The sequence below is a fragment of the Phascolarctos cinereus genome, unplaced genomic scaffold, assembly GCF_003287225.1.
Source record: "Phascolarctos cinereus isolate Bilbo 61053 unplaced genomic scaffold, phaCin_HiC Scaffold_5;HRSCAF=322, whole genome shotgun sequence".
NCBI lineage: Eukaryota > Metazoa > Chordata > Mammalia > Diprotodontia > Phascolarctidae > Phascolarctos > Phascolarctos cinereus.
Window position 1 is genome coordinate 229099429 of NW_027555958.1, and position 26929 is coordinate 229126357.

Genomic DNA, 26929 nt, shown 5'->3' on the forward strand with positions numbered 1-26929 from the left:
CTAATTTCTGCCAAACTGCTTCCTAGTTTTCCCTGCAATTTAATTTAAGTTCCTATAGAACCAAGATTCAGCCCCCAGGGTTATCATTCTTTTGTGTTCTGGTTGATAGGTCTCAGCAGGGCTAGATAGAGTCAGTGCCTCAGTGGGGAGGCTGTCTGGGCAATGCATGGTCTCAGCTTCCTTTTACCTCTGCTGGAGATGCTGGAGGCCAGAGGGAGTTCATGGAATGTCAGCTCCTGAGCAAGGAGGAATGTCTGCCCATCTCTTGTGTGCTGATCAGGCCATGCAGAGTTTTTAAACATTCATCATCCTAAAGAAACACAAACAAACAGGAGGATGCTCCAGAGAGTGGGGAAGACAGAGCCAAACCAAAGCCCCAGCCACTGACAGATACCTCGGAGGTCTTTATGAGAATGTCTGAGACTACCCTGCCCTTAGAGCACAGGCCTGGCTGCATGTGGGGGGTGAGGGGCTGGCGTGAAAGGGGAGATCTCATACCAGTCTGTCCATTTCAAACAGCACCCTCCCTTCCCCTAAATCCCCCATGGAAAGCCACTGAATAGGACCTAGTAGAAGCAGGGAGGCCACCCACTCCTCTCCAGGGAACTGCTTCTAGCTCAGAAAGGTAAATCACCCACAATTGCCCTCTGGAATGTGCCTGCTGTGAGTAAAGGTAAGACCCGTGTCATTGCTGCATAAACAAAGTAGAGCTATTTATGATGGCTGCAGCAGATTGGCTCCAGAAAGAATCTGTGGATGTGGGGTTTGGCCTGTCTCAACTCTGCTGCTGGCAGTGAAGATGCGGAGGAGATATTTATTTTGGCAAACATGGGACCCTTGGCACATTCCTTCTGCCAGTTGACCAAAGGGCCCTGTATCTGTTCGTAAGAGCCATCTTTTTTTGCAGTTTGGAAAATATTTTGAAATCATGAAAAACAAAACAAGAAAAAAAAACCCACCTCCTTTTTCGTATGTTGACCCCTTCCCTTGGCACCGTTTGCTACAAATAATTCTTAAAGTCAGCAGAGCTATGGACCAGTCTTTCTCTACTCTCCTGCCCTGACTGTCCACTGTGTACAGATCCCTGGGCTGGGTATTATGGAGGGATATAGAAGGAGCAGTCAGTAGGATCTGCCTTCAGGAAGCTTCAAGTCAGATGGAGGTGGGGATAGGGAAGACAGTCTCTGCCCTCAGGTATCTCCTAGTTCTGATTGGGAAGACAGTCCGCGTCTTCATATAGAGTGTTGGGTCTGAAATCGGGAAGACCTAGGTTTACATTTGGCCTCAGACACTTAGCTATCTGTGTGACCCTGGGTAAGTCACTTAATCAGCCTCAGTTTATTCAGCTCTAAAATGGGGATAATAATAGCACCCAGCTTAAGTGAGATATTTGTAAAAAGCCTAGTAGAATAAGCAGCATGTTGTAAGTGTTTGGTAAATTTCTGTGTCCTCCCTTCCTCCCTTCTCACTGAGTGCCAAGGGTGATGGGGAAAACATAATTTGTGCCCAAAGAGAGTTCCATCCTGCTCTGGGTAGGGGGAGGGTGGACAGGAAGAACCAGAACAAGGTTCTTGCCCTCAGGGACACAAATACAGATGTCACTTTCCTAGGACTCTCTGTTCAGCTGGTTACTGTTCTGGGCATCGTGGTACAGTGTCAACCCTGCTTCTCTGAAATAATTCCTTAGTGTTTGAAAAGTTAAGGGCGATACTCTAGGATCTCCTGAGCGTGTCAATATGCAGAACATGCTCCTAGGCCCTATCTCCTTCCAAGTGCTGCTAGCTTCTGCATTGGGCTACAGAGGAAAAGGTCTGGGTGTTGTTGCCTTTTGGAGTGGTCAACCCTTTCCTGCCTCTCGAAGGGCCCAAGGCTTACCCTATTTCCTTCCTTAAGAAATTTTACTGTTTAGTCTACTTAAAGATACTGAAGAGCTGAAACTAATCATTAAAAACTTACATTTCTATAGTATTTAAAATGTGCGGATTATTTTCTCATTACTCCCATTTTATAGATAAGGAAACTGAGCTTTATAGACATTTAGTGATTTGCTTGTGGTCCCACAAGCAATAGGCATGGAAGCCAGGGCTGGTGATATGCAAGGCCTCCTACCCTCAACTACCCCCTCCCCTCAAAAAAAGGACCATCAACAATCTTGTTTCCTACATACAGGAGTATACACCCTTGATATTAACTACAGAAAGACATCCTTGAATAAGTTTCTGGATTAAATAAGTAAACAATCAATTCATTTATTCCCACTTCTACAAGCTAAGCAGGTTAGAGTACAGTGTTAATGAGGTCAAGGTCTTAAACTGGATCCTTGTAACCAACCAGTTCCTTTCACAGCTAGAGTTCATGAGCTCCACAGAATTCACCATTAATTTATCAGCTGTTACACATTCATGTCTTTGGGTAGGAGAGGTAGCAGGTCAGAAGTGCAGATGACTCAGTGCACCCCTTCCCTATTTCTGAAGAAACCACTCAAATCTTACTATTGACAGTAAGGATGCGAGCATCGGTTGACCTATAGGAATGAGAGAGGCATTGTCAGAAAAAAGTACTGAATTTGGAGTCAAAGGATTCCCCCCAACCCCCACTCCCACCCCTCAGCCCAGTTAAATGTAAGCTCTCTGAAGTCATGAGTGGTTTGGTTTTTGTTATGAATTCCCAGTACCTTGTTGTTCAATCATGTCTGGTTCTTCATGAGCCCATTTGAGGTTTTCTTGGCAAAGTGGTTTGCCATTTCTTTCTCCAGTTCATTTTACAGATAAAGAAACTGAGGCAAACAGGGTTAAGTGACTTGCCCAGGATCACACAGCCAGGAAATGTCTGAGGCTGGATTTGAACTCAGGAAGATGAGTCTTCCTCAGGAAGGTGAGCTCCCATGAGATGAATCAGGAGATCTCTAAGGTACCTTCCACTTCTCACGAATCTCACGATGCAATGAGTAGCAGAAATGGGGAGGGCATATCGTAAGAAGCAAGTGATGCCAATGGTTAGGCATTGTGGCTCTCCCTGCCCTGCCCAGACCTGAGCAAGAATCTTCTTTGTAAAACCCTTGACAAGGGGTGATCCTGCTTCTGCTGAAATATCTCCATCAACAAATAGGGAACACACCACCTCTTGTTCCAATTTTGATCAGCTTGGATTGTTAGGAAGTTTTTCTTTGCATGGAGTCAAAAATCTTCCTCTCAACACCTTCCACCCGTCACTTGCTCCTCAATCTGCCCTCTGGGGTTAAGTAGAACAAATGAACCCCTCTTCTACCTTGTAGACCTTAAAATCCTCAAGAATTTAGACAGGGACTAAGTCTGAGACTTCAAGATGAACCATCTTGGTACAGTGGACTTGTAGTCAGAATTTGATTACATTTTACAAGCATTAATCAGGTGCTTCCTTTTTTCAGAACACTTCACTAGTTACAAAAGAGCTGGGTTTGAATTCTTACTTATTAGCCATGTGTCTATGAGTATCTTGCTTCTTTTCTCTGGGCCTCAGTTCCCCCACTTATAAAATCAGTGAAATAATATCAGCCCTTCCTACCTCAAAGGAGCAGCTAGGTGGTGAAGTGGATAGAGCACTGGGCCTGGAATCAAGAAGACTCATCTTCCTGAGTTCCAGTTTGGCCTGATATTTGCTAGCTGTGTGACTCTGGGCAAGTCACTTCACTTTGTTTGCCTCAGTTTCCTCATCTGTAAAATGAGCTGGAGAAGGAAATGGCGAGCCACTGTAATATCTTTGCCAAGAAAATGCCAAAAGGGGTCACAAAGAGTTGGACGCAAGTGAAACGACTGAACAACAACAAATCTACCTCAAGGAGTTGTTTTATGGATTGAATGGCATAATATATGCGAAAGTGCTGTGTACCCTGAAAGGAACAGGAAACTAGGGTTTTCATTGACATAGGGAACACCTTCCAGGAATTGAGGTCAGCGCCTTCTCTTCAACTTTCATCTTAAAGAGTTTCCTAGGGCATTGAGAGTTCAAGTGACTTGGCCAGAGTCACACAGTATGGGTCAGAGGCAGGATCTGAAACCAAGTCTTCCTGATTCTAAGCTTGGCTCTGCCAGGCTGCCTCTTTTTGCCCAGAAAGCACTACATAAATGCTAACTATTTTAATAGTTATTATCATTATTTTATTTTTAGGCAACAAGAGAAGATAGCAACAAATGGAGCAGAGAGACGCCTGAGCTCTCCCTGCCCTGGCTCATGAAAGGCATAGGGGAGGTGAGAACTTTTGAAGGAGGTGGTGTGAAAGGATATGTTGTTGATTTGCTGGCGCTAGGCTCAGGCTAGCTCAGGGGAAGGCAGCCAATGGAATCCCGTAATGATTCCTGTAGTTGGAGAAGTTGGCTCTCATTATTTACTAGCCCCTCCAGAGCATCTGAGAGGGTAAATTCTGACTCAATAAATTCTTCCTATAAGCTAAAAGGAGATTTCACAATTTACAGAGAGGGGGATGAGAACAAGGGATCCTGCATCCGGACCAATACCCAGCACTCTCCTTTTCTTGTGGTGCCAAGGTTCCTGACCCTCTCCCTCTCGAGAGGATATACACATCACGGAATCCTGGAATCTCAGTACTGGAAATGACCTAAGAGGCCAGCTAGCTGCCCTGCTTCCAACAGGCCCCATCCAATGGCTAGATGAATAGCAATTAACATTGAGAGCTTCCTCTGGTCTTCCATCTCCCTCATTCACATTGGCAATTCTCATCTATTCTACAGCTGTAAAATCCCTCAAATCAACGTCCTTCTCTCCATTTACATGCCCACCACTGTTGGTTACCCATCGCCTCCTACCTGGACTCTAGCCTCCTAATTGGCCTCCTTTCCTTAAATCTCTCTTCTCTCCAATTCATCCTCTACAGAACTGCCAGATTGATATCCAGACCTGAGCAAGAATCCTCTTTGTAAAACCCTTGACAAGGGGTGATCCTGCTTCTGCTGAAATATCTCCATCAACAGATAGGGAACACACCACCTCTTGTTCCAATTTTGATCAGCTTGGATTGTTAGGAAGTTTTTCTTTGCATGGAGTCAAAAATCTTCCTCTCAACACCTTCCACCCATCACTTGCTCCTCAATCTGCCCTCTGGGGTTAAGTAGAACACATGAACCCCTCTTCTACCTTGTAGACCTTAAAATCCTCAAGAGTAGATGCTATGTTTTCTCTAAGGCTTCCCTTCTTTATTTTAAATGTCCCTAGTCCTTCTCAAGTCTCATGCACTATGGCTCCCAGACCCTTCACCACATCTTTCTCTAACAATGAGATTGGGCTTGCATTCAACTACCTCACAAGGTTGTCATGAGGATTGAGGGAGATAATGTTTGTAAAGCATTTTGCACAGTACCTAGCACATAATAGGTGATTAATAAATGCTTGTTCTCCTCCCCCTCCCCCTACCTTCATTCTTTCTTATGGTAACCCAAGGCACTCATTTGAGAAAAAAACTGGCCAGCAGTAGAACTTCCACTTCTTGCCAGGAAACAGAGGTAGATCTCTGTATAAATATAACCAAGGGATGGGGATGGAACCCATGATCTTGTCTTCATTAGCACTGGACTTTAATCACTATGAGATGAGACACAGACTAAGGCAAGAAGTAATGCTAGAGGACCTCTAAGGTCCCTTCTCACTCTGAGAGTGTTGATTCCAAAATATTCTTTTGTCCTTCATTCTCAAAGAGGACCAATGACATCAGGAGGGCGATGTCTTGACTTGCAAGTGAATTCGATGTAAGTGAGGCAGAGCTGTGCAAAGTCACCGGCCTCACTCTCTCCTCGAGAGGCATGGAAGTCCAGTGAAACGACATAGGTCAAGATGACTGGTGCTGGCCCTGGACGCGGTGAGAGACCTTGGCCTTTTCAAGCTACAGTCTTTCCCAGGTCTCAGTTTGTCTGAGGCAACACCCATGCAGTAATTAAAGGCTAGGTAAGAATTGAAGCCTTTTCAAGCTAAGGTCTTTCCTAGATTTCAGTTTTTTGGTTCCAAAACAAATACTGACTATAGTAAAGATGAGAGCCAAAGCTGGACAAAAAAGTTGAGTGAGTTCAGCAGGCAAAGTAGTGGTGGCTGGAACAATGACCTGGAATTCAGAAGCTCCTGGTAGAGTCGCAGAGTCCTGGAGATGGGGATTTCGGAATTCCCCCATCTGTTTAATCCTGACAAAGATCAGCTTTCCCCACATACTCAGGGATGGTCCTAAGTCACGTCCATTCCACTCATCTCCCAATGATCCAAGGGGTCTTGTTCAGGGGTCAGGAAAGGGTGCCAGCCCTGGGTGGGGATTTCCTGCTTTGGGGAGTCATTCGTGTTCTCAGACATTTTCAAAATTCCCCCAACTTGTTAATCAGCATTGGAAGTCCAAGCACTCTCTGAAGAGCCTCCAAATCAGCCCCTCCTGCCTCATACTAGTGGAGGTTGGGGATGGGAGATGCTCTGGGGCCCATGAGAAACTGTTTGGAATATTGAAGGTCTCAGTGCTCACTTCCGTCCTTCAAAGGATCTGTGAGCGTGTCCCTCTGGATAGCACCTCCATCAATGAACAGCAAAACCCTTCTTGGATGGTTTCCTTACTGAGGCCAAGGGGGAAGAAATCATCACCCTGTGGCCAGCCTTCTGGTGCTGAATTGCTCTGCATTTGGCTTGTTCTCTGATATATATATTCATATACAATATGTTTATTTATATACAAATATATATATATGTAAATAGTGTTTTGCAAACCTTAAAGGAGTACATAAATAAATGCTAGCTAGTACTATTATACATATATGTTTTCTTCCATAAAATGTGACTTCCTTGAAGACAAATGAGCAAAAAAGACAAAAGTTTCATTTTTATACAAAGAGTTTCATTTTCATCTTCCTAGCCCCAGGACTTGGCTTTTATGAGTCACTTAATAAATGTTTATTGATCGATTAGGTGGAGCTGTTCATCGAATGAATATGAATGAATGGATGAATCTCTCGACTTTTCCCAATTCGGGGGAGTCCTGAAATAACTAGTAACCTTGAACAATGGGTTGGGAAGAGGATGGAGAATGGGTTTTTTATTCCTCTCAAAGACTGGAGATTTGGTTGTGGGCTAGGGGGTCTACCGACAAGGGGAGATTCCACAGACTTCAAGGGTTTAAGAAACCACTTCCCAGAGGAACCTTTCAGAGAAGCCCAGAAGTGTTCTTCCTTATCTCTCTACCAGAGTGATCCATAATTCGTTCTTTGTTTTTGTTTTGTTTTGTTTTAGGCAAGGTTAAGTGACTTGCCCAGGGTCACACAGCTAGTAAGCATCAAGTGTTTGGTCTGAGGCTGGATTTGAACTCAGGTCCTCCTGACTTCAGGGTCCATCCTCTATCCACTGTGCCACCTAGCTTCCCTACCCCCATAATTCTTTCTTAAGACACCCTAGGTAAGAATTCTTAACCTGGGGGGTCTGAGAACATTTTCAAAAAAAAATTTTAGCAACTATATTTTAAAACACTTGGTTTCCTTTGCAATCTTATGTATTTTATTTTATGCATTTAAAAACATTCTTGTAAGACGGGGTCCGGATACTTAACCAGATTGCCGTATGGGTCTATTACACACACAAAAATAGGGTTAAGAATCTTTGTCTTAAAGTAACTTTCAACCCTTCCCTCCTTCCCACCCCCACCTCAATCACTGTGTCCTGGAGAAAGTTATGGCCCCCAAAGAGAGGCTCCAAATTCCACCAGCAGCTCTGCTGCTTGACTCTCAGGGGACCTGGGGTCCCTTTCTGGCCACAGCCCACCGAGTTATCCACCACCAGGCCTTGGAAGCCTTCTCCCTCACACATATAAATAGGCCTGTCTCTAAGCTGAAGCCTCCTTTCTGCCAGTTGAGTTCAGGAAGGCCAAGGAGTAAGAGTGGATTGCAATCTGGGAGAGCAACACTGTTGGGAAGGTTTTCCCAGAAACTTGACTTCCCAATGGGCTTGAAAGCTTATTGGTATCCAGTCAAAGCCTCCAATGATCCTTGCATATAGTTGGCTAGGTCTCTGTGGCAAGGTAGGGAGGAGGAGGCTGGCTCCGCACGGCTGGCACGGTGGAATCAGCCAGGGCCATGGTCTGAGGTGCCCATGAGGACATCCCCCAGGGGAAAAGGCCTATGGTCACTGGGGCATGGAAAAGCATCATCCAGTGCAAGCTTAGGGCAGTCAGGCTGCCCTTCTGCTAAGGAGAAAAAGAAAGTGAGGTCAGCTTTTAAAATAAACTGCTATGTGGACTTGAAGGCTAGTTTGAATTAGACATTGCGTGCCCTCTGGGCAAGGACAATTTTCTCCTAATTCAAGTAGGGACTCCTGGAAAGTTGGAGCTATCTTTTCTTCTTTAGACTGAGAGGTCCCTGGGCTTGGGATTTTACAATGTGCTATTCGACAGCTTCTGTTCTCCATTTTAAACTGTAAACTGGCAGAGATCAAGTACTCTGCCTCTTCAAAGTATCTTGCAGACACTTCCTAGATGCGTGGCCCTCAGTTAGTTGCTTAACTTCTATCTGCCTCTGTTTTTTCATCTGTAAAATGGGGCTAATAATAGAACCTAACTCCTAGGGCTGTTGTGATGACTAAATGTGATAATATTTGTAAAGTGCTTTGCAGACTTTAAAAGTGCTAGTTAACCTAATAATAAACAATAACTAGCATTTATAGAGTGCCTTCTATGTGTCAGGCACTGTGCTAAGTGTTTCTTTTTTTTTTTTTATGAGGTAATTGGGGTTAAGTGACTTGCCCAGAGTCACACAGCTAGGAAGTATTATGTGTCTGAGGCCGGATTTGAACTCAGGTCCTCCTGACTCCAGGGCTGGTGCTTTATCCACTGCGCCACCTAGCTGCCCCTAAGTGTTTCTTACAAATATCATTTCATTTGATCTTTACAATTACCCTGGGAGAGAGGTGCTATCATTACCCCCATTTTATAGTTGAAGAAACTGAGGCAAACAGAGGTTAAGTGGCTTGCCCAGGGTCACACAGCAAGTATCTGAAGCTGGACTTGGACTCAGGTCTTCCTGACTCCAGGCCTAGTGCTCTCTAGCCATTGCACCACCCAGCTGTCCTTGGGAGGAAATGGGTTTGTTGGCAGTCAGTATCTTCAAGCAGAGGCAGGCTGATTATTCGTTGGTGGTGGGGGTATGTGGTGTGGGTAGGATGTACTGAGTACATTCCTATTCAGTATAGATTAGATGAAATGGTCCGTAAGATCCTTCCTACTTCTGTGATGCTGTAAGCTAGAGTGATAGTTGGAACCATTAATCATGATAAATGATAATAATTATAATTTTAAGAACAATGTTTTTAATAGATGTTGCCATAACAAATACTTGTAATCCCCAAGCTACTTGTTTCAGATTCTTTCTCTCTGAGTTCCATTGAAAAAGAAGAGAGAACAAGATGAATGTGCTTGCCTTCCCAAGGAGGGATGAGGGGAGGGAGAGAATTCGACCCTCAGAATTTTTTAAAAAATGAATGTTAAAATGTTTTGTTTACATGTAATTGAAAAAATAAAAATTAAATGAAAAAAGATGAATGATAACTTTCTTCATCCAAGAATTTCCCATATCAATAAAATGTCATCAGTAATAATGATAATCAGTGTTTGTAGAAAGGGAAGGGTTTATGAAGGCCATTCAGTACCAGGTACCACTATCACCAGAATCAGAAGGATCATCCTTAAGACTCATTGACTTGGTGACCAGTATACAGTATATAGGGAAATGGTAGAAACTCTGCAGCAAATCCCTGTAGGCTATAAAAATTTAGTCCCTACCAAATAACTTAACAAGATAAGATCTGGTGGCGAGACTTAACACATCACAAGCTCCATATCTTTCTTGGACTGACAGATGACAAATACCCCTGCTACCACAACTGACCTCAAAATATCCCGGAGAATTCACCCAATAAACTGTACTGGAATTCAACCACTGTCGTCTACTGAATTGTTACTCCATTGAATTGTTGCTCATAATCTCCTGGATATAACACTGATTCCTAAAATCTTAAGATCAACATTTTAAATAGAGGTGACCATGCTAAATTTCTCAAAATCTCCAAGCTACGTGGAACAAAAAAGCTTTCAAAATATGAAGACTTAGCAGAGGAGATCAAAATCACATGGGAACAAGATGTAGTACCTATCACTGCTATTCAGTGAGCCCTGGGAAGATTAGCTTACATCCCAATATTTTTATTCAACTATGAAAAGCCATGATTTTATCCACCTGGACATAAAAGAATAATAGGATAATAATTTGTCTGAGAACTGTTTCTATCTGAATCCTGTGGGAAAAAAAGAGTGAGATGACAATAATAATATAATAATAATAATAATCTCTAATTGGTTTCCCTTGTCTTGTTGACTTAATTCATATTCAACAAGAGTGCCTTCTTCCCCATCAGAAATGACCTTTCCTACCTTGGACATTACATAGCTCTTTGCACATCCCAAATGGGTCTATCCTATAATTAAAATTAACCATATTTATTTTAAATCAAGGTCATCATACTAAGTCACTCAAACTTTCCAAGATACACAGAACAAAAAACGTTCGAAATGTAAAGATAGCAGAGGGGATCCAGATCATGTGGGAACAGAATGAGGTACCTCCCCTCCCACTGCCCACCCCCATAAGCTCTTTGAGGGTAGGAGACTACCATGTTTAATTTTAATACACTGTTTCCCCCAGTGCCTATCACAGGGCTCGTCACATAGCAACTATTTAATAAATGCTTGCTAAATTGAATCCAGTTAAATACCCAGCTATTTCCCCTTTCACAGTATTCCCTCCTAGCTTAGGGACACATCAGTCCATTTTGCAGCTCTTGGGGGCAGCCGATGCCCTCTCCTTCCCAAACAACAAGAACAAATCTGCCTTTCCTTCACCTCTCCCAGGAAAGCCCAGTCGCACATTGCCAAGTACAGTAAGATAAAAATACCCAGTGGAAAAACACGGGGTTCTGGGTCAAACATTAACGTGCAAGGAAGGACTGGTCTCAATAACACGTGGCTATTTCCCAGGCGACCTGAGATGTGGACGGAGAGGCAGAGTACTGAGCACAAACAATTTTCTCTTCTATGTTCTTTTCTTTTATTTTTCTCTTCCTTTCTAGCCATCATAGAGATTGATGGCGCAGCTAAGTAAATTGACAAGATGGTGGTCTGGATCTTTTAGTGGAAAACATTCAACAACATTGTGTAGATCCAGAAAAAGGTGGTAGGTAACAGAGGAGAGTCAGGGAGTCAGAAAACACAGGTTCAAATCTGGGCACCGCCATTGTTAGCTCTGTGTCTCTGGAGCAGTCATTTCCCTACACTGGGAGGCTGTAAAATGAAGTCTCTGGGACCCCTTCCAGCTCTGACATTCTATATTCTAAGGTCCCTTCTTGTTCTGACATCTTGTGTTCTGTGTTCTCAGGTCCCTTCTAGTATTGATACTTTAAAAAAGCGGAATTTCAAGCAAATTGTTAGAAATTCTCCAAATTTCTGTTTCCAAGGTGTCCCAAAGATTTTGAGACACCCAAAGGTGCCTCATTTTACCCCGATGTGTCACCACCCACATTAAAAAAAATAAATAAAAATAAGGCTTGAGGCCTGGCTGGTGTTGCTACTACCAAACGGTGGCCTAGAATTCTGTAATTCCCTTCCACCTGTGGTAGATTTGCTGCAAAGTTTCTACCATTTCCCTATATACTGTATACTGGTCACCAAGTCAATGAGTCTTAAGGATAATCCTTCTAATTCTGGTGATAGTGGTACCTGGTACTGAATGGCCCTCATAAACCCTTCCCTTTCTACAAACACTGATTATCATTATTACTGATGAGATTTTATTGGTATGGGAAATTCTTGGATGAAGAAAGTTATCATTCATCTTTTTTCATTTAAGATCCATTGATCTTAAAAATGCAGGGGCGGGGGGGGGGGGGGGGGGGCGGGGAGGGAAGGCAGCTAGGTGGCAGTGGATAGAGTACCGGCCCTGGAGTCAGAAGGACCTGAATTCAAAAACAGCTTCAGAAATATAATGCGCACTAGCTATATGACCCTGGGCAAGTCACTCAACCCCATTGCCTAGCAAAAAACAAACAAACAAACAAAAAAAGGCAGGTCAGGTAAATGGGTTAGACCATAGGAAGAGGTCTGAGACAGACAAACTAGTTTGATTTACAACTGGAAGGAACTTTAAAGATGGAGCCTCGCTTTGACAGAGGAAGAAGCTGGAGCCCAGACTAATAATAATAGTAGCTAACATTTACATAAGTGACAGGCACTGTGCTAATTGCTTTATCAATCAATCAACATTTAATAATTACTCAATCAACAATTTATTAATGTAATATAATCAAATATAATTAATTATTAATTATTAATAACTTGCTAAGTGCTTTATAATTATTATCTCATTTAGTCCTTACAACCACCTTGGGAGGTAGGTCAGTGTTATTATCCTCATTTTACAGATGAGGAAACTGAGGCAAAGAGAGGTTAAGTGACTTGCCTAGGGTAAAATGGCTTGCCCTAGATCTCACTGGTGATAAGTCTTAAGTGGCAAAGACAGGGTTTGAACCTAGGTCCTCTAAGGGTCGGACACCACTGAAACAGTGGAATAATAACAATCTCTAACTCAAATACAGTCAGTGCTCATTGCACTAGGTCAGGTTCTCCCGATTAACCCACACTGGTTCCCACACTCAAGCTACATGTATTAAGTATCTCCTGCACAAGGCCTTGCACGGGGCGCAGAGAGGAACACCAAGCTCAAGAATGGTGGCTTTCGGCTTGTAAACAATTGTGGTGGTTATAAAAGCTCTCGTGCAGACATCATCCCATCTGACCCTCACAACCACAATAAGCAGTTCAAAGGGCAGAGATTATTATCTCCATCTCACAGCTAAGGAAACTGAAGCTCAGAGAGGTTAGATTTTTTTTTTCCCATAGGGCAGCTGGGTGGCATTGCTGATAGGGCACAGACCTGAAGTCGGGGGGACTTGAATTCAAATCTGGTCTCATATATGTATGACCCTGGGTAAGTCACTTCACTCTGCCTCAGTTTCCTCATATGTAACATGAGCTGGAGAAGGAAATGGCAAAAACCGCTGTGGTATCTTTGCCAAGAAAACCCCCAAAAGGGGTCACGAAGAGTTCAACGCAACTGAAATGACTGAACAACAACACTGTATGGCACTTACTATGCGGCAGGGGCTGTGCTAAGCGCTTTACAAGCATCTCGTTTGATTTTTACAGCAATCTTGGGATATAGGTGCTATTATCATTCCCATTTTACAGATGAGGAAAATGAGGCAAACAGCATTAAATCCTTCAACAGAATCACACAGTAAGTGACTTGCCCAGGGCCACACAGCTAGTACATGTCTGAAGCCAGATTTGAATTCCAGTCTTCCTGACTTTAGGTCTGGTGTTTTATTCACTGTGCCACCTAACTCCCCCCGACATATAAATGTTAGATTATTTATTATTGTTGTTGTTATTACTATTTATTGTTATTATTATTATACCATAGCTGGTAAAGCTTGTGCTCATTTCATTAAAATATGTCCTCAAAGAGTTTACAATCTGGCAGGGGAATGAGACAGGAATATAAAAAAACTACTGTACAAATTAGAAATGTGAAGAGGGAATTCTCTTGTGATTCCTTTGGAGGGGATTAAGAAGCATCACTGGTATTGATCAATCAATTACCAGTTATTTAGTGCCTACTACTCGTCAGGCACAGTGCTTGGCACTGGGAATACAGGAAACAAAACAATCCTGGCTTTCTCGGAGCTTATGTTCCATCACATGTAAGGAGGCCACGGTCAAGGACCCAGCCACCAGACAGAGAGAATTGTGGCTTACTCCTCTAACCCCAGCCTCTGGTCATCAGTCCCAAAGGCACGAAGTGAGGTAGTCTTAGGTCCATGAGAACAATTCAAATAGCAGAGCTGAGATTTGTACCCTGACCCTTCAACTCCACAAACAATGCTCTCCCTACAGCACCAGGCTAGTTATTTAACCCCTCTGAGCCTCAGTTTCCTCATCTTTAAATTGAGGGCATTGTCTTGGATAACTATATAGGACTCTTCGTCTTTAAAACAATGATCCTAAAGGATCTGAAAGTACTTCTTAAACCACAAAGTGCTCTGTAAACTATAAGGAACACTACAAAACACAGGTACACACCTAAGTGTTTAACAGCTGTTTGCTACATTGAATTTTCTTGCATTCTGAGGAGGCTGTGGAGGCCAAGATTTTGAGGATGATGAAGTGTGGGATAGTTGCTTAAAGGCGGTATGGTGTAGAGAAAAGATCACCGAAATTAGTTTCAGTGGACCCGGATTTGAATTCAAATTTAACTACTTACTACCTCGTGTTAGATTAACCAAGTCCTTTCTTTCTGGACCCCTTACCTGGTCTATAAAAGGCGGAATTAGACTAGGTGTTGTCTGAGTGTCTTCATCTGTAAAATGAGGGGGAGGGAGGCTAGATTACCAATCAATCAATAAGCATTTATTAAGCATCAGTAAATCAATCACCAAGATTTGTTAAGTACCTTCGCTGTGCCAAGCACAGTGTTAGGCACTGGAGAGAAAGAGAAGAAGAAGAGGAAGAGGAAGAAGAAGAAGAAGAAGAAGAAGAAGAAGAAGAAGAAGAAGAAGAAGAAGAAGAAGAAGAAGAAGAAGAAGAAGAAGAAGAAGGAAGAGGAGGAGGAGGAGGAGGAGGAAGAGGAAGAAGGAGGAAGAAGAAGGAGGAGGAGGGGGAGGAGGAGAAGAAGAAGGAGAAGGAGGAGGAGGAAGAAGAAGAAGGAGGAGGAGGAAGAGGAAGAAGGAGGAGGAGGAGGAAGAAGAAGAAAGAGGAGGAGGAGGAGGAGGAGGAAGGAAGAAGAAGAGAAGCCATGCCTGCCCTCAAGGAGTTACATTCTATTGCTAGAGCCTGATTATCTCTAAGACCCCTTCTAGCTCTATGTTGTAGTATCCTCTGGCTCCAGTAATGAAGAACCACCTCCAAGAATATTTCCATCCCTAATGATGGAAATCAGACGCTCCCAAGAACATCTGTTAGAGGAAATGCCCTTTGCCCAACGTTCACTAAGGCAGCATGCTCCTCAGAGAAGCTGCCTCTCAGTCAGACCCCCCTCCTCCTACAACGTGACTACTCCTTTGCCTCTTGCCTTTCACCTCGGCCAGCGTGCCTACCTCTCCAGAGATTTCTAAGAATGCATAGATTTGACCCAGAGCCAGCTGTCCTGCTTTCCACCAGGGGGACCTGCTGGCCAGCTATGCATAGCTGAAAGGGGGCTAAGTCCACCTCCGCGGCAAAGCAGGGAGTTTTCCAATGCAATCTTCCTGGTGGGTTCATTGGCACCACTTGGATAGCAAAGGCTGCTGGTAGCAGGCACTTCTGATTTTCAGTCTGGGCAACAAAAATCAGACCCAGCTCCCTTTGAATTCCATCCCAAATTCAGGTTCCATCTTCTGTGCTGACCTGGCTAAAGATGTAGGTTCAAATCCTAGCTCCGTTATCTACAAATTTGTATGATCTTATGAAAATTATTCTCTGCTCTCAGTTTCCCCCATCTTTCAAAACTTTATGGTATGTGTCTGTTTACATGAATGGGATGGACTTGGGAGGATGGGAGTATGGCACTAGGGAGTATCGGAGTTCCTGAATAAGGAACTCACAACATCCATTAAAACAATTAATGATATGGGGCAGCTAGGTGGCTCGTTGGTTAAACGCCTGGAGTCAGGAGGCCCTGAGTTCAAATTCAACCTCCAACCCTTACTAGCTGCATGACCCTGGGCAAGTCACTTAACCCCAACTGCCTCAAAAAACAAACAAAACAACAACCACACATACATTTATGGTATCTTTGGTTTTTTGTATCAACCACATCTCTCAATATGTACTTTCCTATCCCAGAGAGGGCTTGAGATTAGACTTAGATGGACTCTAAGAATTCTTTAGCTTCTCAGTCCCCTGGTTTTCTGTGGTTTTCTGTAGTTCACAGAATGAATGTTAATGTTTGTAAGAGATGACTTCAAAGGAAGAGGAAGACTTTGGCCTGACCTAATGGAGGTACTCTCTTGCCATCTTGCTTGCCCTCCACGATAGAAAACTAACTCTTTAAAAAAACATTTTAAAATAGATTTTGTTTTTCTACCATTTTCATTTCCCAATACATCCCTCCTCTTTGCTTCCCCGACCCAGAGAGACGGCTCTTGTAACACAGAATTTAAAGAGAGAAAGAACAAAGAGCGATTTAGCAAAATCAACTGTCAACTCAAATGACTCTGACATTGTATGTAGTGTTCCACACCCGTAGCCTCCCACCTCTGCAAAGAAGGGAGGGAAGTTCATTCTCATACTCCCTCTTCAAGGTCAAGCTATAGAGCTGAGTCTAGAAGATCTGAGTTTAAATTCAATCTCAGACATTTCTTATCTGTATGACCTCGGGCAAATCATTTAATCCCCGTCTGCCTTTGTTTGCTCATCTGTAAAATGGAAATAATAATAGCACCTACCTGTTATTGTTTTCACATAGGATCAATTTCGGGTTATTTTAATCATTCCATTTACATTATTACCCTTGTACCTATTTTGCTGGTTCTGATTACTTCCTTTGATATCATTTCATATATATTTTCCCCATGCTTTTCTCAATTCTTCATATTCAGCCTCATAGGAATGAATAGAGAAGTGGCCTTGCAACCAAGAGGACTGGGCTTCCAGCCTTGCCTAAGGTAAGTTGTTTCACCAATTGGTGCTCTAGGTGAGTCTGACTATAAATGGCAGAGGAGGGGCTGATCTGCATTGGTATGAGGAATTGCCCTAAGCATTCCCTGTACCAGGGTAATCACAGATGCAGTCCCTCTCCCTATCCATTCTTCCTAAGGCACAATAATATTCCATTATACTTCTATACTACTGTTTGTTTAACCATTCCCTAATCAATGGGCATTGCCTTTGTTTCCAGAGAACTTTTAAGACTGCTGCTTGAAAGCCGACCTTTCTAATAACAACCTCACAGAATCAGAGTGTCAAATTTCAGAGGGACTTTGATAACTGTCTAATCCAACTCCCTCAACTTACACATGAGGAAATTGAAATCCAGAGAAGGGAAATTACTGGCCCAAGGTCACACCCTCTGTTAGTCATAAAGCTTCAAGCTGCCATGAGACATTGGCATCTCCCCAAAACTTCCCGTGATGCATTTTGGGCACCCCAATCCCCAGCACCTATCATGTGATGTCTGGACCTTTCTTTAAAGCATCTTATCTCTCTCATTATCACCCTGACATTTGCTTTGGCTCAGAGGATCATTGCATGCGGAACTGAGCAAAGACCCAGAGAGGGAAGGGAGAACACAGGGAGTACCCCAGCCTGAAGTACCCCAGGGAAGAGCTGCCAGTTGAAAAGGTGTTAATCAGAGGAATTGACTTCAAGCCTAAGAAACAAAGATAGATAAGAGGAGAGTAGAGAATGGGGAGAGGAAGCAGAGAAAAAAGTGATTAATTCCCAAAAAAGGAAAGTTGGAGATATGGGGGAAGCGACTAGATCTTTGCATCTGGGTGCCGTCCGGATGGAGAAAATACAAGAGGGCTGCTGTATCAAACTCCTGAGAAAAAAAAACCCAACCTTTTGGGGAAGGAACCAAAGCCCTGAAGAGCCCTTGAGAAAGAAGAGAGCAATGTTTGACAAGTGTATACATGTGTCCACACATGCATAGGTGCATGTATGTCTACATGTGTGTACCATGTAAATATACATGGGTGAGTATGCTACATGCAAGGCAGCTAGGTGGCTCAGTGAATAGAGTACCAAGCCTGGAGTCAGGAAGACTCATCTTCCTGAGTTCAAATCTAGCCTCAGATACTTACTAGCTGTGTGACCCTGGGCAAGTCACTTAACCCTGCTTGTCTCAGATTCCTCATCTGTAAAATGAGCTGGAGAAGGAAATAGCAAATCACTCCAATATCTCTGCCAAGAAAACCTCAAATGGGGTCACAGAGGGTAGGACATAGCTGAAAACAATTGAACAATAAAAAACAAAAATGGCAGAGAAAGGGTGGCATTACAGGGAGGCGGGCAGTGAGAGAGGGGGAAGAGAGGTCATGGCATTGAGATGTCAGGTTGCCTGAAGCAAAGGCCCACAGACAGCATAGGGCTGGTCCACAGTTCCCAGGCTCTGGCCTCAGTTTCAGATCGTCCCCCATCCCTCAGCTAATGCTGACGTGCTGAGTCAGCCCTGGCCCCGATGAGGGCACCTTTCTGCCTCTGAATTCAGCAGATTGCTCCCCAGGATCCTGCACTTGCCTCCCTCCTCATCTGGGCTAAGATCTCTGAGTCTGTCACATTGCAACAAACCTTTGTAGCTCATGGACTGTGTGTGTAAGGCATTGTGTGGCTTATGTGACTCCAGTCGAAGAACGGTGAAGCAGGTGTGGCATGACATCAGGTGTGCTGGGGGAGCCAGCCATGGAGAATGTACACTTTTCCTTATGCCCCCTAATCCCACCTGAGTTTCCTGTCTTTATCTTTGCTCAGCCCCTCCTTTTTCCTCCTCCCCTTCTATCTCTCCTGTTTTTTCTTACTGCCATTTTATATTCAATTTAACAAACATTTAAGACTACAGGTGTAGGGCTGAAAAAGGATCTGAGGGGTCATCTCATTTTACAGATGAGGAAACTGAGGCTTGGAGAAGTTAAACAATTTGCCCAAGGTCACACAGGTAGTAAGTAGAAGAGCTAGGATTTGAACCTAGGTACTCTGATTCTAGCTAGATGGCATGGTGGATGGAGTACCGGCCCTGCAGTCAGGAGGACCTCAAATCTAGCCTCAGACACTCGCCAGATGTGTGAGTCACTTAACCCACTTTGCCTCAGTTTCCTCACCTGTAAAATGGGAAATGGCAAACCACTCCAGTATTTCTGCCAAGAAAACCCTAAATGGGGTCATGGAGAGACAAATGTGACTGAAACAACTTAACAAGTCTGATTCCAAATTCAGCACTTCTTCCATATTTATTAAACTTCTCTTATGTTCAGGGTACTCTATTAGGCGTTGGAGATATAAAGATGAAAAAATGACAGTCAGATCCCTCAAGAAGTCTACCATTAAAAATTTTATGATTGAATAGGAAAGATATGAAATGTTTGCTTGTAGCTCAGATACAGTCAGAGAACACCTGACAAATCCTGGCTGTGTGACCCTGAGCAAGTCACCTGACCTTTCAGTGTAGCAGGTCCCTCTCTAAGGTATAAGTTTCAGAACAATTCTGGGTACGCATTTGTATTGGCAAGGAAAGATCCTTATGCTCTACCGAAGAAATCACATAGGTTTGGAACACAAAATAAACCAAGCAAAGAAGATTCCCCCCCCCCCCAAAGGAGAGTGTGGAGAGAAAGCTGTTGAACTTGGAGTCAAAAAGACCCAGGTTCAAATTTTACCTCAGACACATAGGTCTGTATGATCCTGGGCAAGTCTCTTCACTCTCTGGGCCTCAGTTTCCTCGTCTCTAAAATGTAGAGGTTGGACTTTATGTTCTCTAAGCTCCCATCCAGTTCTCAAATCTATGATTCGGTGATTGATGGTAAGGGCAAAAGAGGTCCAAAGTGCCTCCTGGAAATCTGAGGAGAGCAGACTTTCTTTTGGATGGATCTGAGGATCAGGGAAGGCCTGGCAGAGGAGCAGACACCTGAGCTGGGCCTTGGAGAAGTGGAAGGATTTAAACAGGTGGAAGGGAAGGGGAAGGTAACAAGAATTTATTAATTTGTCATAATTCATTATAATATTTACAAATGTTATTTCATTTGATCCTCATGACCACTTCAGGAGGTAGGTGCTTTAACCATCACCATTTAGAGTTGAGGAAACTGAGGGAAACAGAGGTTAAGTGACTTGCCTAGGGTCACACAGCTAGTAGGTATCTGAGGTAGGATTTGAACTCTGGTCTTTCTGAGTCCAGGACCAACTCTCTATCCACTGGGGGGAGTATGTTCCAGGCATGGGGGAAGTTTTTCTCCATACTTCCCAGCACCCATCTTGGCTTCCTCTCTTTCCTTCCCAATTTCAACCACTTTCTTTTCCTAATAGGGCACAGATATGGTGGGGAGCCAGTCCCTAAACAGATGCCACTCGCTCTAACTTACTTGGGTGATTATCCTTCGAAGGTATTCCTTATTCCTTCACCAAGTATTAATCTTGCACCTTCAATATTTACAACCCCTGTATTAAGCATGAGAATACAGTTGGGTAGAGAACAAACCCTTGATTTTGAGTCAAATTAATTCTCAACTCAGTTCATTCCTCTCCGGGCTTTACTCCCCACTCTCTGGACTTTCTCTACCATGCCTCAGCAGCCTCCTCACCCTGGAGGTGAGTGCAATGGATAGAGTTCAGGGCCTGGAGTCAAGAAGACTCATCTTCCTGAGTTCAAATCTGGCCTCCGACACTTATTAGCTGTGTGACCCTATGCAAGTCACTTAAGCCTGTTTGCCTCAGTTTCCTCATCTGTAAAAATGAGCTGGAGAAGGAAATGGCAAACCATTCCTGTATTTTTGCCAAGAAAACCCCAAATGGGGTCATGAAGAGTTAAACAGGACTGAAAAAAAAAACTGAACCAAAACAAAAGAGGGAGATGTCTCACTGGGAAGTTCCCCACACAAATGAAATCACGGTCCAGTCTTTATCCCTCAGCAGCCTCCTCGAGGCTGAATCTGAGGTCCTTTCTTCTGATTGGCTGGTTCCTCCTCAAACTCCCATTTTAAAGAAAATGCCCAAGCCAGTCACGCTTCATTCCTCTCTGGCTTCCACTCCTAACTCTTCCCAACTCCCTAGTGTCCATACCTTCTTCTCTTTCACCCCTTTCCTTTTATCTATGGTCTTCTCCCATTAGAAAGCAAGCTTCTCGAGGGCTGGAATTGTTTTTCTTTCTCCTTGTATTTGTATTCCCAGTACTTAGCACACTGCCTGGCACATAGTAAGCACTTAATAAATGCTTCTCGGTGTGTCTTGCTACTTCTTGATCTTTCTGGACCTCAGTTTCTCCATTTGGAAGATGAAGGTTGGATTACCAGACTATCTCTAAGGTCCCTTCTGGCTCCAAATCCTATAATCCGATTACTTTAGAGATTAGCTAGTCCCAGAATCTGAAGCTGGCATCTTCTTTGGCAGACCCCCAAGATAGATTATACAGTCCCTTGTCCCTTGGTTCAGAAGACTATGTAAACAGATTAACAAGTTTATGCAAAGAGAAACACAAATTTAGATCAAGCATTACACAAGCACGAAGTCCATCAACTTTAAAAAATTGAATTTTTTTTTTTTTTGGTGAGGCAGTTGGGGTTAAGTGACTTGCCCAGAGTCACACAGCTAGGAAGTATTACGTGTCTGGGGCTGGATTTGAACTCAAGTCCTCCTGACTCCAGGGCTGCTGCTTTATCCACTGTGCCACCTAGCTGCCCCTTAAAAATATGAAATTTGAGTCGAAGATCACTCCCTTCATTTTGCAAATGAGGAAACTGAGGCCCAGACTTGCCAAGGATCACGCAGCTTGTCAATGGCAGAGGTGAAGTTAGAACCTAGGCATCCATTCATTCATTCATTCAGTGAACATTTATTAAGCACCTACTATGTGCCTGGCACTGTGCTAAGCCCTGGGGACACAAAAAGGGTCAAAAGCCAGTCCCTGCCCTCAAGGAGCTTACAATCTAATGGGAAAGACAACATGCAAACAGAGCGTCATAAATAGGAAGTAATTCAAAGAAGAAAAGCATTGGAGTTAAGAGGTATTAGAAAGTCTTCCTATAGAAGATGAGATTTTAGTTGGGACTTAAAGGAAGCCAGAGAAGTCAGTATCTGGAGCATGGGAGAGACAGCATTTCAGGCATGGGGGACAGCCAGAGGGGATGCCCAGAGCTGAGACAGAGAGTCTTATTCATGGCCACTGGATCAAAGAATACATAGTGGGAAGTAAGGTGCAAGAAGACTGGAAAGGTAGGAGGGGTTAGTTTATAAAGGGCTTTGAAGGCCAAACAGAGCTTTTTGTATTTGTTCCAGGAGGCAGTAGGAAGCCACTGCTGTTTATTGAGTAGAGGAATGACATGATCAGACCTGAATTTTAAACAGAAGATATCTCTGCCCCCTTCTCCCCTATCCGCCTTTACCTTTATCTGCTTTGGGGCAGCAGAGGGGGAAATCAGACATAGAAAGAAATCACTGAGAATTGGAGAAAAAAACTGAATTATGCTAATGGACCCCAGCTACCCATCAACGCAGAGGGGAAACAGAACTAAGGAATGCTGGGACTGTTTGGGAAAAGAGGGCCCAGGGGAGCATCTTTGCAAGTGCCTTCCTAGTCTGTCAGTCAGCACTGAGGAGCTAGGCTTCAGTGTTCAGGAAATCCTAGCAGGAAGGGCCCAGCATCCTTGGAATTAGGGTTAGGGATTGTAGAGTAAGCCCTGCTTGGGGAGTCATAAGACCAGAGTTTGGATCCTGGTTTTGTCACTTCATCACTGTGCAACTTTGGGCAAGTCACTTCCCCTCTCTGGCCTCAGTTTCTTCATCTGTAAAATGATGAGGTTGGACTAGATGATCTCAAAGGTCCCTTCCGTCCTGAAGAACATCTAGACCTAAGAGTGGGATTGCCATTCCAATAATTCTAGGGTAGTTTTTTTTTAATTATTAAGAATAAATATTAAGAATAATTTAACTCCAACATGGTAGACAGTAGGAAGTCTTTAATTATTTGAATTAATAAGAATAATAAGCTATTAAGAATTATTAAGAATTTAATCATTAGAGGGGGCGGAGCCAAGATGGCAGAGTGAAAGCAGTGACTTGCTTGAGCTCTCCTCCAAACCCCTCCAAATACTCATAAAAAATGGCTCTAAACAAATTCTGAAGCAGCAGAACCCACAAAAAGACAGAGTGAAACAAATTTCCAGCCCAAGACAACCTGGACAATCGATCAGAAAGGTGTATCGTGCCGGGGTGGGAGCGCAGCGCAGTGCGGCGTGGGTGCGCAGGCTGCAGCGAAACCTGGAGCAGGCCTCAGAGGACTGAATCTCGGGCAGCTGTGGAGGTTTCCAGATTCCTCAATTCATGAATGCCAAAGACAACTTACAAGGTCGGTGGGAGAAGTCTGTTTCTGTGGTGCTCAGAGAGGAAGGCAGGGTCTCAGCTCCAAGAGAGTAGCCCTGGGCGGGGCAGCCTCTTCCCGAACTTCCAGCCCACAGACTGAGGGGGAATCCAGTGGCTGATCAGAGAGGGATTGCAGGAATCTCTTTGCCAGTGCTGAGGCAGGAATCTCTTGCTTTGCCCCTGTTTGGATCTGGGTCATAGTTCTGGACGGCGGTGCTGCAGTGAGGAGGAGTGCTGGCGTGGAGGAGCTTGTAGTGGCTCTACAGAGGAGCCCCTCCTCACAGTTACAGAACAGAAAGGAGTACTTGTAGTCACAGACCAGGAAAGGACTAAACACCTCGACCCTTATCATACCGCCTTGGAAGAACTGAAAATTTACAGGTCCCTACAAGTATCTCTGAAAACAGCTGTACAAACCCCCCGAAGCTTGGGACAGTACATTCTCCACATTGGAAGCAGATTCGTACCTTAACAAACAGTTTAAAACTCAAGTAATTGGCCGGAATCATGAGCAAGCAGCGCAAAAAGAGTCAGACTATATTATCTTACTTTGGTGAAAAAGAAGATCAAAATATGCAACCAGAAGAAGACAACAAAGTCAAAGCTCCTACATCCAAAGCCTCCAAGAAAAATATGAATCAGTCCCAGGCCTTGGAAGAGCTCAAAAAGGATGTTGAGAAGCAAGTAAAGGAAGTAGAGTAAAAACTGAGAGTGATGCAAGAAAATCATGAAAAACAAGTCAACAGCTTGCTAAAGGAGACCCAAAAAAATACTGAAGAAAATAACACCTTAAAAAATAGCCTAACCCAAATGGCAAAAGAGGTCCAAAAAGCCAATGAGGAGAAAAATGCCCTAAAAAGAACAATTGGCCAAATGGAAAAGGAAGTCCAAAAGATTACTGAAGGAAATACTTCCTTAAAAATTAGAATAGAGCAATTGGAAGATAGTGACTTTAGAAATCAAGACACTGTAAAACAAATCCAAAAGAATGAAAAATTAGAAAACAATGTGAAATATCTCATTGGAAAAACAACTGACCTGGAAAATAGATCCAGGAGAGAGAATTTAAAAATTATTGGACTATCTGAAAGCCATGATCAAAAAAAGAGCCTAGACATCATCTTTCAAGAAATTATCAAGGAAAACTGCCCTGATATAGTAGAACCAGGGCAAAATAGAAATTGAAAGAATCCACAGATCTCCTCCTGAAAGAGATCCCCAAAGGAAAACTCCTAGGAATATTGTAGCCAAATTCCAGAGTTCCCAGGTCAAGGAGAAAATATTACAAGCTGCCAGAAGGAAACATTCAAGTACTGTGGAAACACAATCAGGATAACACAAGATTTAGCAGCTTCTACATTAAAGGACCGCAGGGCATGGAATATAATATTCTGGAGGGCAAAGGAGATAGGATTACAACCAAGAATCACCTACCCAGCAAAACTGAGTATAATCCTTCAGGGGAAAAAATGGTCATTCAGTGAAATAGAGGACTTTCAAGCATTCTTGATGAAAAGACCAGAGCTGAATAGAAAATTTGACTTTCAAATACAGGACTCAAGTGGAACATGAAGAGGTAAACAGGAAAGAAATCATAAGAGACTTATTAAGATTGAACTGTTTACATTCCTGCATGGAAAGATGATATTTATAACTCATGAGACCTTTGTCAGTATTAGGGTAGGGAGGAAAAAAATTATTGTATGTATATAGATAGATAGATAGATAGATAGATAGATAGATAGATAATAGATAGAGGGCACAGGTGAGTTGAAGATTAAGGGGTCATATCTGGAGAATAAAATTAAGGGATGAGAGAGGATTATACTCAGAGAAGAAGAAAGGGAGAGGTAGAATGGGGTAAATTATCTCACAAAAAAAACAGAAAAGAAAAGTCTCTTACAGTGGAGGGGAAACGGGGGAAAGTGAGAGGGAATGAGTGAATCTTATTCTCATAGGATTTGGCTTAAGGAGAGAATAACATACACATTCAATTGGGTATGGAAATCTGTCTTACCCTATAGGAAAATAGGGGGAGAAGGGGACAGAGAGAGCGGGGGTGATAGAGAGGAGGGCAGATTGGGAAAGGGTGTAATCAGAAGTCAATACTTCTGAGAAGGGACAGGGGCAAAAGAAAGAATAGAATAAATGGGTGGGCAAGATAGAATTAAGGGAAATAGAGTTAGTTTTTCACAACATGTCTACTATGGAAGTGTTTTGCATAACTGCACATGTACAACCTATATTGAGTTGCTTGCATTTTCAATGAGGATGGGTGGGGAGGGAGGAAGAGAGAAAATTTGAAACCTAAAGTTTTAAAAACATATGTTTAAAAAAATGTTTTCACATGCTACTGGGAAATAAGAAATACAGGAAATGGGGTACAGAAGTCTATCTGCCCTACAGGAAAATAGAAGGGGAAGGAGAAGAGAAGGGGAGAGAGAGAAGAGAGGACAGACTAGGGGAAGGGATATTCAGAATGCATGCCATCTTGGGGTGGGGGGGGGGTGAGAGGGTGAAAATTTGGAACTCAAAAACTTGTGGAGGCGAATGTTGAAAACTAAAAATAAATTTGTATTTAAAGAAAAAAAAGAACTTAATTATTAAGAATAAGTATTAAGAATAATTTAACTCCAGCATAGTAGATAGGGGTCTCACCTTTGGCACTTACTAGTTGTGTGACCCTAGGAAAATCAGTTAATCTTTTAATGCTCTAGACAACTCTCTAAGACTGTTACTTTCAGAAAAGTGCCAATGTGTATTGATAGAAGGAGATATTAGGGGACACCTAGGTTCTAATCCAGCCTCAAATTCTTGCTAGCTTTGTGACCCTGGACAGGTCACTTGACTTTGCCTCAATTTCCTCATCTGTGAAATGGGCTGGAGAAGGAAATGGCAAAGCACTCCAGTATCTTTGCCAAGAAAACGCAAATGGGGTCATGAAGAATCAGGCATGACTGAAAACAAATATATATATATATATATATATATATATATATATATATATATATATATATATATATATACACCATAGTTTCAAGGTTTCACTTCTACCACTGACAGGTTGTGTGGACTTTGATGTTACCTTACTTCTCTGGGCCTCAGTTTCCTCATTTGTAAAGTAAAAGGAGTGGCCAAAAATAAGCCATTATCTGCTGACCAGCTGTCAACAATGAGCCTTTCTGAACTTAGTGAAGCTGGTCTTCTTGGATAACAGGTGCAGGGTTTGCTACTGTGCCCATACTTTTAGTCCTTCCAGTTTAGATGGACCTGCCAGAACTTATGCCCATTTGGCACAGCCTTTGAGAAACCAAGGTCACCTCCAAGAGACAGTGAGGCATCAGAGGAGGGCATCAGTGGATGAATAAGTAAAAACAATTCACATTTCTGTATGGTTTTAAGGCTGACAAAGCATTTTCCTCACAACAGCCCTGTGAAGTGGGTAGTTCAGATGTAAAAAGACACTGGAGTTGATGTTCATTGGCAGTCAGAAACTCCCAGCATCACCCTTTTCAATCCCCTGTGAAACTGCCTTGACTCTGTAATCGATTAAAGCCAGCCTGTGACTGACAAATGGACCCTTCACATTCCTGAGAAAGGAGGAGAACAGAGGATGACAGCAGCACCAGTAGTGTACACACTAGAATAGGAAGTAAGCAGTGGGAATCCCAGGAAGGGAAGACAGGGTCCATGTTCTTCCCCCTTCCTCTCCTGTTTCTTTCCCTCTCTCCCCGTGGAGGTTAGCTTGGTTCTTTTCCTAAAAGCTTAGGAAGC